General features: G+C 37.7%; 1 protein-coding gene and 1 pseudogene across 2 annotated transcripts in view; both read left to right on the plus strand.

Annotated features, from left to right (window-relative positions):
- The window catches only part of TRPC4AP (transient receptor potential cation channel subfamily C member 4 associated protein), a 72,565-nt gene that overhangs the window by 2,356 nt on the left and 57,229 nt on the right, over positions 1 to 12,980 (plus strand). The window lies entirely within an intron of this gene.
- LOC112928289 (U4 spliceosomal RNA) lies at positions 8,381 to 8,491 on the plus strand (annotated as a pseudogene).

A 12,980-nucleotide genomic window follows, 5' to 3' on the forward strand; every position in this document is an offset into this window, starting at 1 on the left:
GCAATTTAGGACACTTAATTTGTTTCCAGTGCTGGAAATTGAAATACTGTTTGTGAGAGCTCAGTCTTCTTCCTCCTCAATCCTGTCTCTGCTCCTAAACTCATGGTTTTAAAGAGTTTTTAGAGTCAGTTAGACTTGGAATGGGAGAAGATTGGAGAAGCTCACCAGATAGAAGGGTGCTAGAATATTCTTGAGCCTGGTTTAGGCTGATTATTGTGGTAATCAGTAGTTGTATGCAGGTGTGAAAGCTCTTTTAGAGGTAGGATGGAGAGATCTTCCTAAAACTCTCCTGATGATAAAGTGGGGAATTTCATCTTTCAGATGTATCCTTTCTTGGTAACTTTATCTCTTCCTTGCCCCCTACACTCCCTTTCCCCACATTAGAGGTAAATTCTTTCCTCAAAGGCATTTCCATATCACAGTAAGCATGCCCATTATGGCATATAGTATACTGGGAAAGACCAGATTGGAAAAAAACCTTAAGTTATGATGAACAAATAACATGAAGTTTCTCATTTTACCCATTTTTAAAAAGATTTTATTTATTTATTCATGAAAGACAGAGAGAGAGAGAGAGAGAGAGGCAGAAACAGGCAGAGGTAGAAGCAGGTTCTATGCAGGAAGCCCAGTGCAGGACTCGATTCTGGGATCACACCCTGAGTCAAAGGCAGACACTCAACCACTGAACCCCATCTTACCCATTTTTTACTTGTACAATTCAGTATTGTTAAGCATATTCACATTGTTGTGAATCAGATCTCCAGGATTTTTTCACTTTCTTAGTCTGAAACTCTTCCCATTAAAAAAACTCCCCTCCCACCCCCTGGCAACTACTATTCTACTTTTTGTTTCTAGGAATTTGATGACTTTCTGTACTTCATAGAAGTGGAATCAAACAGTATTTGTCTTTTTATGACTAACTTATTCCAATTAGCTTAATGTCCTTCATCCATATTGTGGCATGTAACAGGATTTCCTTGAAGAAGACCAGACTTTGAAGAAAGCTGGACCTGGATTGAACCCTAGTTCCATTACTTACTAGTTGAGTGACCTAGGTTATGTTATTTAAACTTCCTGAACCTCTGTTTCCTTATTTCTAAAAAGGGAATCTGATGTTCATAGGGGTGTTCAGAAGAGTTAGTGACATCATATGTCTAAAAACCTTGGCCAGCGTGAGGCAGATAGTAGATGTTAAGTAATAGTTGCCGTCAACTTGTAGCTATTAGACTGGGCTTCTTAAGGGATTTTGTGTCTGCAGAGCCTGAAACAGTGTTAGGCCCTTGATATCCAGGACTCAGAAAATTGTTTGAATTGAAATACTGTTTGTGAGAGCTCAGTCTTCTTCCTCCTCAATCCTGTCTCTGCTCCTAAACTCATGGCTTTAAAGAGTTTTTAGAGTCAGATAGCCTAGGTTTGAATTCCAGCTCTGGTACATACTTGCTGTCTGTGTTTGGGCAAGTTACTTAATCTCTTTATGCCTTAGTTTCTTCATTTGTAAAGTAGGGCTAATTATGAGACCTAGTCTGTAAGATTGTAGTAAGGATCAAGTGAGTTTATACATATAAAGCACTTAAAATAGTGTTTTAAAACATAGTAAGCATGCTATAAAGGTTAGCGAATATTGTTTAACAAATACTCTATATCCTGATGGATCCTAAATCTGATTTCCATCCAGATTTCTCTCATTAGCTCCAGATGGGTATATTTAAATATCTTCTCAGCACCTCCACTTAAATGTCTAGTGGGCATCTCAAACATCGTATGTCAAAATTCTTGATTCCTTTTCCACCAAACCTGATTCTCCCCAAGGCTTCCCCATTTCCTTAAAGGTTCTTAAGTCTGGGAGAAGACTGCAGACCACATGATTTAGAACAGACCTGTGCTGGGTGGATTTTAGTGTGTCTTACTTTTTCTCCCATTTAATTTGTCCTCTGTCAAGGTAATAAAGTAATGCTGGTGTAATGCTTTAGTACTTATGGATCCTTTGTACATTTATCAGCACATTTGATCCTTTCAGTAAATTAGATCTTACAAATCCCTTGCTTGAGGTGCCTGGGTGGCTCAGTCAGTTAAGCCTCTGCCTTTGCCTTAGGTCATGATCCCAGAGTCCTGGGATCTAGCCCCACAGTGGGTTTCCTGCTCAGCGGGGAGTCTGCTTCTCCTTCTGCCCCTCCCTCTGGTGGTGTGCATGCGCTCTTTCTCTCTCAAATGAATGAATGAATGAATGAATGAATGAATAAAATCAATCTTAAAACCCCGACAAATGCCTTGCTTAAAGCCTCCAGTGGCATCCCACACAGTTAGAATCAAATCCATGTTCCTTACAGTGGGTGCACCAGACCTGCATAATCAGTAGGAATCGAGGGAAAGGGATACAATAGGCAAACCTTGGGCTCAATGCAGAGTAACTCACACAGGTCATGACCCACCACCCCTAGAGCTAGTGCTTTTGTTTGGCAGTATGATGACAAACTAAATTATGGCATCCTCATTCTCTTTCCCAAATCCCAGTCATTGCTTTCTTTATGATTACTGGCATATCTAAATTCTACATGAGTGTTCATGCTTTTTCTTGAGATTGATGCCTTCTTTTTTTTTCTTTTTCAGTAGGCACAGCTTGTTTTAGCCTCAGCCTATGCATTAGTATTTGTGAAACCTAAGGGTTTAAGTTAATATAGTCTTGCCTGTCAAGGGTAATTTGGGATTGAAAAACCCCAGGATAGGATAAATTCTCATAAATTAAAAATAATAAATACTATTCATTTTAACAGGAAGTTTTTATATTTACAAGCCATAAAATTCACTCCTAACTATATTGAAACAAAACAAATCCCATTAAAGTGGACACAGGTATTCCTTAGTTAATATTTGTTATTAGAATAATGTAACGAAGAATTTCATCTTTGTGAATTATTTTTTAAGACAGGTATTTATTGCACTTAATATTATAAGACATAAGATATTTTACACTTAGGACTAAACAAATAAGATAAACATTTATGTTTATGGAATTCAGCCATTATTTATTTATTTATTTTAAAATATTTTATTTATTTATTCATGAGAAACACACAGAAAGAGAGAGAGGCAGAGACACGGCAGAGGGAGAAGCAGGCTCCATGCAGGGAGCCTGACATGGGACTCAATCCCAGGTCTCCAGGATCACGCCCTGGGCTGAAGGCAGCGATAAACCGCTGAGCCACCTGGGCTGCCCCAGCTATTAATTATTTAAAAAGAAAAGCAGTAAAGAAAAAATAAGTCAATGAAAATTAAGTGGCTGGAAATGTCACATCCACTGAGCTGGTTGACAGCTTAGGCAGCATGATGTAAGAGATTATCACTGCTATAAACTGTCAAACCACAAGTACTCCAAGAGAAGAAACCCATACAACACCTGCCAGTAATTCAGCTTTGAAGATGACTGGCTTGGTGGTTCTTTCATCACAGTACTCAGCTGTTCACAATGAAAACATCCAAATGATTATTTTTAAGTTGGAGTAAATACCTTGTAAGACAGTATAGAAGTGGTAAAAGAAATTCCTTGTGTAGTTGAATATTTGGAATACGATAGGAAGGCACTTGGGTGGCTAAGTTAAGCGTCTGCTTTCTGCTCATGTCATGATCCCTGGGTCCTGGGATCAAGCCCCATGTCATGCTCCCTGCTCAGCGGGGAGCCTGCTTCTCCCTCTTCCTCTGCCCCTTCCCCCTGCTTGTGTGTGTGTGCACTCTCTCTCTCTCAAAAAAACAAATAAAACGTTTTTTTTTTTTTTAAATAAAGGAATATGAGGGCAGCCCGGGTGGCTCAGCGGTTTAGTGCCACCTTCGGCCCAAGGCGTGATCCTGGAGGCCCGGGATCGAGTCCCATGTCGGGCTCCCTGCATGGAGCCTGCTTCTCCCTCTGCCTGTGTCTCTGCCTCTCTCTCTCTCTCTCTTTCTCTCATGAACTAAAAAAAAAGGGGGGGGGGAAGCTCTCTGGCTGTCATGAGCCTTGTAACTAAAAATGGCCATGACTTGCCCCACTTTTCACCCCCAAATTCTACCCTCCCCATACAACCAATGTCCACACTGTAGCTATTTGTTTTGCAGGGGAAGGGTCCTACAGGAAACAAGATAGCCAGTATTTCTAAGTAACATGCTTTTAAGGCTATTTCTTGACTTTCTAATTTTAGACATTATTTGTTAGACATTATCTGTTTTCTTCCCTTGTAAAACTAGGATTTAATTCACAACACCTATGACACATATTTCTTTTCATTCTACTAATGTATATATCACAATTTGGGCTGTTGGTGTTAAGTATTTATATGATGATCGCGATGATAACGTTGTCTACAGTGGAGCCATAGAGTATAGTGTTTGCTTTGTATGTTATTTTGTTTCTCTTTGAGTTAAAAGCCAACATCCACCCCCCATTTTTTGAATTGAGATCTAAATATAGTAAAATGCATCCTTTTTAGTGTATACAGGCATACTTTTTGTTGTGCTTTGTCTACTGCACTTCAAGAATACTGTATTTTTACAAAATAGAAGATATTGGTGCCATTCTCCAACAGCATTTACTTGGTGTCTCTGTCACATTTTGGTAATGTTCACAATATTTCAGACTTTCATCATTATTATAATCTGTGATCAGTGATTAAGACTGAAAGATCAGATAATGGTTAGCATTTTTTAGCAATAAAGCATTCTGTAATAAAGGCATGTACATTTTTTAGACATAATGCTATCTCACATTTAATTGACTACAGTATAATGTAAGCATAACTTTTATATGCACTGGAAAACCAAAGAATCCATTTGATTATTCTATTGCAGTGGTCTGGAACTGAACCCACAATGTTTCTGAGGTATGCCTGTAGTTCTATGAGTTTTGATGAACCCAGTTGTGTGACCACCACTACAGTTAGGCCTTTTATAGACTGTAATTGCAATGGAACTATACTGTAGGTAGCCTTTGAGTCTGGCTTCTTTCAGTAGAATAATCTCATTCTTTTAAAATTTGCTTGCTTTTGTGTACTTATAGTTTAGTACCAAATTCTAAAGCTTTCTTTTTGAAAAAAGAGATCCTTCTTGGAATTCTCCATCTTCCTCCAGTTTGGACTGGTTCCTTGCTAGGACAGCTATACATCTGAATTCTTGGGATTTCCCTTCACCAAATTCAAAGTGTTTTATTTTTTTCATGTTTTTTTTTTAAAATTTTTATTTATTTATGATAGTTAGAGAGAAAGAGGCAGAGACACAGGCAGAGGGAGAAGCAGGCTCCATACACCAGGAGCCCAATGTGGGATTCGATCCCGGGTCTCCAGGATCACGCCCTGGGCCAAAGGCAGGCGCTAAACCACTGCGCCACCCAGGGATCCCTTTTTTTCATGTTTTAGATCTTTGTTTCATGAATCCTGTCTTGGGGGAGTGCATTCTCTAGTAGCCTCCTAAGAAAATGTACATGAGAGGTGGCTTTTTTTTAAAGCTTGCATGTTTGAAAATGTCTTTTATTTTTATACTTGTATATTAAGTTTAGCTGGGTATAAAATTCTAAGTTGGAAGTTATTTTTCCCTTAAAATTTTAATGGTGTTATTCCATTGTCTTTAAGCATTTGGTGTAACTGTTCTGTTTCCCATTCCTTCATGTATGACCTATTTTCCCACCTCTCACCCCTTGAAAGGATCATCTCTTTCTCTGGCATTTTGAAATTTAGTCATGGTGACAGTCTTTCTTTTTATTCATTGTGCTGGACATTTTGTGTAGATATACATTAAAATATGTAACAACTAAAAAATATATAACAACTGTATAAAAGTCATGCCTATCACCTGACATTAATTTCCTCTACAAAATGCACTAAATGGGGATGCCTGGGTGGCTCAGCAGTTTGGCTCCTGCCTTTGGCCCCGGGTGTGATCCTGGAGTACTGGGATCGAGTGCCCCATCGGGCTCCCTGCATGGAGCCTATTTCTCCTTCTGCCTGTGTCTCTGCCTCTCTCTCTATCTCTCTCTCTCGCTCTGTCTCTCATGAATAAATAAGTAAAATCTTTTTTAAAAAATGCACTAAATGTTTTCTTGGGGGGTCATCCTGTTTTTATTCTTTAATTAAAAACATTTTTTAGGGTCTTCCTATTTTTATTTTTTTTATTTTTATTTTTTTAATTTTTATTTATTTATGATAGTCACAGAGAGAGAGAGAAAGAGAGGCAGAGACATAGGCAGAGGGAGAAGCAGGCTCCATGCACCGGGAGCCTGATGTGGGATTCGATCCCGGGTCTCTAGGATCGCGCCCTGGGCCAAAGGCAAGCGCCAAACCACTGCGCCACCCAGGGATCCCGGGTCTTCCTATTTTTAAAAGCCATTTTCTTTCCTGTGATTATGTTGGGCTATGATTGTTTTGGAGAACTTTATGGAATAGGGGAGAGTTGAGTTGGTTCTAAAGAATGAGTAGAATTTGCACAGAGTGGTGGAGATATTTCTGGCACTAAGAACAGCACTGAGAAAGTCCTCCCAATTGGCCATTAGAAGACAGGGAAGAGACAGTGAAATGTTTGTATGGGAGATAGTGCAAGATAAGTATAGATATGTTGGGAATGGAATGGGGAAGGTAATTAATATTTTTTGAGCATCTGCTGATGCCATTGTTCAGAGATTTGTTTATTAAATATTTGACCTCCAAAAACCTTTATAGTAAGTAATACCACAATACCCACATACCTACTACCAAATTTATGATAGTACCAATATATTTAATGTCCCTTTCATCTCATTCCCTCCCTACCAGAAGTAATATATGTTTTGAATAGATAACATATGCACATACACATACAGGTTACAGAGAAAAGTAAGTCTCCCTTGCAAATAGCCCACCACCCCCTCTGCTAGCACTTTCCAGTTTTGCCTCCAGAGGCAGCTATGGTTACTGATTTCTTGTGTATCTATATAGAGACATGTTAAATTTAGAAAAGTAAATGTCTCTATATATCTTTTTTTTTATACAAGTGGTATCATACTGTATATACTATTGTGCATTTATCTTTTTTTGCTTGAAAATGTATCATAGAGATCCTTCCATAATCAGTACATACAAATCTACTTTGTTTCAGGCATTTAAAAAACTTCTTGTGTTGAAATATAACATAAAAGTGCACAAAAAATGTGTACAGCTCAATGAATAATAAAATCAAATATGTAGCAATCGACCACATGACCTCTGTACCTCTAGTCTACTGCTCTACTTTTCTTTCTCTTCAAATGAAGTTAGTAGCCTGACTTCTAACATGTATTTAGGTATAGTTTTTATGCTTTATATAAATATTTGTTAGATTCATTCATGATAATAAATAAAGCTGTAGTTCAATAATTTTTATTGCTGTATGATATTCTATTAACACACCACAGTTCATTCCACCTTTGATGAGTATCTGAGATCTTTCCAGTTTGGGGCTTTTATGAGTACCACTTATATGTGTATTCTTGTACATATCTCCTGACGCATATATGTGCAATTTCTTTTGGGTCTATACTTAGAAGTAGAATTGCTGGATTATAGGATATGCATGGGTTCAGCACCAGCAGCTATTACTGAACACTTTCCCAAGCAATTGTACTAGTTTATATTCTCACCAGCAATGTATGAGAGTTCCTGTTGTTTCATGTTCTCACTAATTCAAGCATGATGTTGCCAGTCTTTTTAAATTTGGCCATTTTACTGTTGTGTGTTGGTATCTCCTTATAGTTTTGGTTTATGTTTCCCTAATGACTAATGAAGTTAAGCAGAGGTCTGTTGGCCATTTGGACATCCTCTTTTGTGGATGGCCTGTTTAGATCTTTTGCACATTATTTTCTTTTTATTGATTTGAAATTCTTTTCATTTCCTGGATATGAGTCTTTATAGTGATGTTTTATAAATATTTCTCTCATTTGGTGGCTTGCCTTTTTAGTCTCTAAAAAGATATTTTGATGAACAGAAGTGCTTAATTTTAATATAGCTCATTGTATCACTGTTTTCCTTTATGGTTAGCGCTTTTTTTTTTAAGTTTTATTTACTTTTTTAATTTTTATTTTTATTTATGATAGTCACACAGAGAGAGAGAGAGAGACAGAGACATAGGCAGAGGGAGAAGCAGGCTCCATGCACCAGGAGCCCGACGTGGGATTCGATTCCGGGTCTCCAGGATCGCGCCCTGGGCCAAAGGCAGGCGCTAAACCGTTGCGCCACCCAGGGATCCCTTTGTATTCTATTTAAGAAGTCTTTGCCTACCCTATAAAGATCACGAAGAAATTCTGTTTATTTTCTAGAAGCTTTATTGTTTTGCTTTTTACACTTAAATATACGCTCCATTTGGAATTTATTTTTGGATGTGGTGTAAGCTTGTCCATAAAGATATCCAGTTGAGCTTTGTGCAGTGGCGGTATTGTAGCCAATGAGGTTTATCTGAGGCACTATTATTGCTAATTGAAAGATATCCAGTTGACCCCACGTTATTTATTCAAAAGTTGCTTATTCCACCAGTGCCCTGTGGTGTCTGTTTTCATGTGTTTCCTTTTTTTTTTTTCCACCAGTCTATTTATCCTTGTGCTGATACCACTTTGCCTTAATTTTTGTAACTTTATTCGTGTTGATTTTGGCTATAGTATATTGAATAGGAGTAACTTCTACTTATCTTCAAGAGTTCCTTAGCTCTTAAGCCTTTTGCCATTTCTGTATACATCTTAGAATGAGTTTGTACATTTTTACAACAAAATTTTGTTTGGGATTGCATTCAATCTATTGAATACAATACAGTCATTTTCTCCCTTTCCCTCTTCTCCTCTCCTTTCCCCCCTCTTCACTCCTCTTTAACTGTAGATGTAGTATAAAAACAAGATAGATTTTTAAAAATATATTTATTTGAGAAGGTGAGAGAGAAAGCAGAGCAAGGGAATGAGAACAAGAGTAGGGGGAAAGGGACAGAGGGAGAATGGAGCAGCAGACTCCCCACTGAGCAGGGAGCCCAACATGGGGCTTGATCCCAGGACCCTGAGATCATGATCTGAGCTGAAGGCAGATGCATAATCCACTGAGCCACCCAGGCACCCCACAAGATTGATTTTTATATCATTTTTGTATTTATATGGCCCTTATATTTTAATACATTACCTTTAGATTCTTTTGGATTGTATATGTGTACAGTCATTTGCAAATTTATCTGCAAATGAAGGTTTTATTTTGACCTTTCCAATCTTAAATTTTTTCTTTTTCTTGCCTAACTGTGCTGCCTGAGTTGAAGGGACATGTTCCTAATCTAAGAGGGAAAGCCTTAAACAATTCACCATTAAGTATGTTTGTTAAAGGTTTTCTGTAGATATTATTTGTTCACTTCTTTTTTCAGTTTATGATGTTGAATTATACAAAGTGCTTTTTCTTCATCAATTGAGATGTTCGTATAATTGTTCTTTGTTTTCAGTGTGATGAATTACCTATTTTCCTTTACTTATGTTTTAGATGTCATATCTAAGAAACCATTGCCTAATCTAAAGTTATGAAATTCATGCAGATGTTTTCCTCTAAACGTTTTATAGTTTTAGCTCTTTCTTACATTTTAGTTTTTGATCCATTTTGAGTAAATTTCTGTATATGGTATGTGTAAAGCAGTTCATCTTCATTCTTTTGCTTATGGATACCAGTTGTCTTAGCAACATTTGTTGAAAAGACTTTTTTCCCCCTTATGAATTGTGTTGACATTGTTGTCAAAAATCAGTTGACCATAAATGTAAGGATTTAATTTTGGAACCTCAGTACTATTTCCTTGATCTAGTTGGCTGTCCTTAGGCCAAAGGCTTGATTATTATAGCCTGTAATAAACTTGGACATCAGAAAGTGTGATTCTTCCAATTTTTCAAGACTCTTTCCAATTTTTTCAAGATTATTTTGGCCATCCTGGGTCTCTTGCATTTCCATATGAATTTTAGTATCAGGTTGTCAATTTCTTCAATGAAGCACCTGAGATTGTTATAGAAACTGCATTGAATCAATATAGGGAGTATTGCCATTTTAGCAATATTAAGTCTTCTAATCTATGAATATGGATAGCTTTCCATTTATGTAGGCTTCTTTTAATTTCTTTTAATGATATTTTGTAGTTTCATTTTACGAGCCTTGTATTCCTTTGTTAAATTTATTCGTAAATGTTTTATTATTTTGGTTTCATTATAAATGGGACTGTTCTTAATTTCATTTTTTGATTGTTTATTGTGTGTATATAGAAATTAGCTAATTTTTGCCTGTCGGGTTTTTTAAAAGATTTTATTTATTTATTCTTGAGAGACAGAGAGAGGCAGAGACATAGGCCAAGGGAGAAGCAGGCTCCCTGTAGGGAGCCTGAGGTGGACTCCATCCCAGGACTCTAGGATCACGCCCTGAGCCAAAGGCAGACACTCAACCACAGAGCCACCCAGGTGTCCCTGCATATCAGTTTTTTTTTTTAATTTTTATTTATTTATGATAGTCACACAGAGAGAGAGAGAGAGGCAGAGACATAGGCAGAGGGAGAAGCAGGCTCCATGCACCGGGAGCCCGACATGGGATTCGATCCTGGGTCTCCAGGATCGCACCCTGGGCCAAAGGCAGGCGCCAAACCGCTGTGCCACCCAGGGATCCCTGCATATCAGTTTTTATCCTGCAACGTTGCTGAACTCCTTTATTTGCTCTAATAGGTTTTTAAAAATATTTATTTATTTATTATTTATGATAGAGAGAAAGAGAGAGAGAGAGAGGCAGAGACACAGGAGGAGGGAGAAGCAGGCTCCATGCCAGGAGCCAGATGCGGGACTCAATCCCGGGACTCTAGGATCGCGCCCTGGGCCAAAGGCAGGCGCCAAACCCCTGAGCCACCCAGGGATCCCCTCTAATAGGTTTTTTTTAATGTGGGTTCCATAATATATTCTATATACAAGATCATAGGATGGCAAATACAGTTTTATTTCTTTTCCATCTGGATGCCTTTGTTTCTTTTTCTTACCTAATTGCTCTGGTCTGAATCACTAGTGCAGTGTTAAATAGAAGTGATGAGGATCAGCATCCTTGTCTTTTTTTCTGATCTTAGTGGGAAAGCATTCAGGCTTTCACTGTTCATCATGATGATAGCTGTGGATTTTTGGTAAATACCCTTTATCAGATTGATTACACTGATTAATTTTCATATGTTGAACCAACCTGTATTCCTGCAATATACCTAGCTTGGCATAGTGTATAATCCTTTTTTTTTTTTTTTTTTTTTTTTGTATAATCCTTTTTATATGTTCATTTGGTTTGGTAGTGTTTTGCTGGGGATTTTTGTATCTATATCCATCAGAGATATTGGTCTATAGTTTTATTGTGTCATCTTTGTCTAGTTTGAATATCAGGGTAATAGAATGAGTTAGGAAGTGTTTTATGGAAGAGTCTGTGAAGAATTTTTAGTCTCTCTTTAAATGTTTTGTAGAATTTACCGGTGAAAGATCTAGACCTGGGCTTTTCTTTGTGGGTAGTTTTCTTTCCCTTTTTGTTGTTAAATCACTGATTCAGCTCTTAGGTAAGTTTCAGTTGTTTTTGTCTTTCTAGATGTTTGTCCATTTCATCTAGGTTATGTAATTTGTTGGCATATAATTGTTCCTAGTACTTCTTTATGAATGTTTTTATTCTCATATGGTTGGTAGTAATGTCCCCTCTTTCATTCCTGAATTATTTCAGTCAGTATTGAGTTGGTCATTATAACTAAAGTTTTGATTTTATTGATTTTTTTTTCAAAGAACCAACTTTTGGTTTTGCTGATTTTTCTTGATAATTTGTTTTCCATATCATTTATTTTTGCAATAGTATTTTTTCCCTTTGTTTCCTTATGCTTGTTTGGAGTTTGATTTATTCTTTTTTAGTTTCTCATGGTGGAAGTACAGATTATCTGAAATCTTTTTCTTTCCTTCTTTCTTTCTTTTCCTTTTTTTTTTTTTTTTTAAGAGATTTTATTTATTTGTTCGTGAGAGACACAGAGAGAGGCAGAGATGGGAGAAGCAGGCTCCCTGCAGGGAGCCCAATGCGGACTCGATCCCCAGACCCCAGGATCACACCCTGAGCCGAAGGCAGATGGTCAACTGCTGAGCCACCCAAGCATCCCTCTTTTTCATTTTTAATGTAAATGTCTATACCTGTAAAATTGTAAACACTGCTTTTACTGAGTCCCATGAAACCATGTTTTTTTCTTTTTTTTCCTTTCCAGGAAAGGAAAGATGGTTTCCCATTGTTTTTGTTGCCTTGATTTGAACTAGCTTGAATGATAGGAAATTGCTGATATTCAGTCACTCTTTTACCTACAGAAATGATAATGCCCTTGATTCACTCACACTAATTACTCTCACAAACATTTCATTATCTCTCTATTACTTCTGTATTTTATTTTTACAATCTGAGAAAACAGGCTCAGGAAGGATGATGGTATTTGTCCCAAATCATAGGACTGATGTGCATCAGGATAGACTTAAGATATTATTGAAGACCTGCGTGTCTTGTAATAACAGTCATAAGGTGCTTTTGATGTGATTGAGAGTGTATATGAAAATAATTCACATCTGGCCCCTGGTTAATGATAAGTCCTAAGAGTGTTAGTGGAACTGCCATAATTGATTAATGAACCTGTTATTAGACTAGAAGGTTATTGCTCATACTGAGTCTCTGTTCTCTGCCTGGCATTCTTTGAGAGAGAGAAGGTGGGCATGATAATTACAGCCTGGTACCCACTCTGAAGGAGCTTGTGGTCTATAGGAGAAGGGGGATAAATCAATCAGTAGTTATGATACAGAAGAAAAATGTTAGACAAGGCCCCAGAGGAGGGGCACTTATTCACTTAGGAGAGAGGAGAGGGGTTCCTAGGTGGCTCAGTCAGTTGAGGATTCAGCTCAGCCCTGATCTCGGGGCTCTCAGGTCATGATCTCAGGATCATGGGATTGAACTCCATGTTGGGCTTCTCTCTCAGCATGGAGT

Source organism: Vulpes vulpes, chromosome 14 (genome assembly GCF_048418805.1).
Source record: "Vulpes vulpes isolate BD-2025 chromosome 14, VulVul3, whole genome shotgun sequence".
NCBI lineage: Eukaryota > Metazoa > Chordata > Mammalia > Carnivora > Canidae > Vulpes > Vulpes vulpes.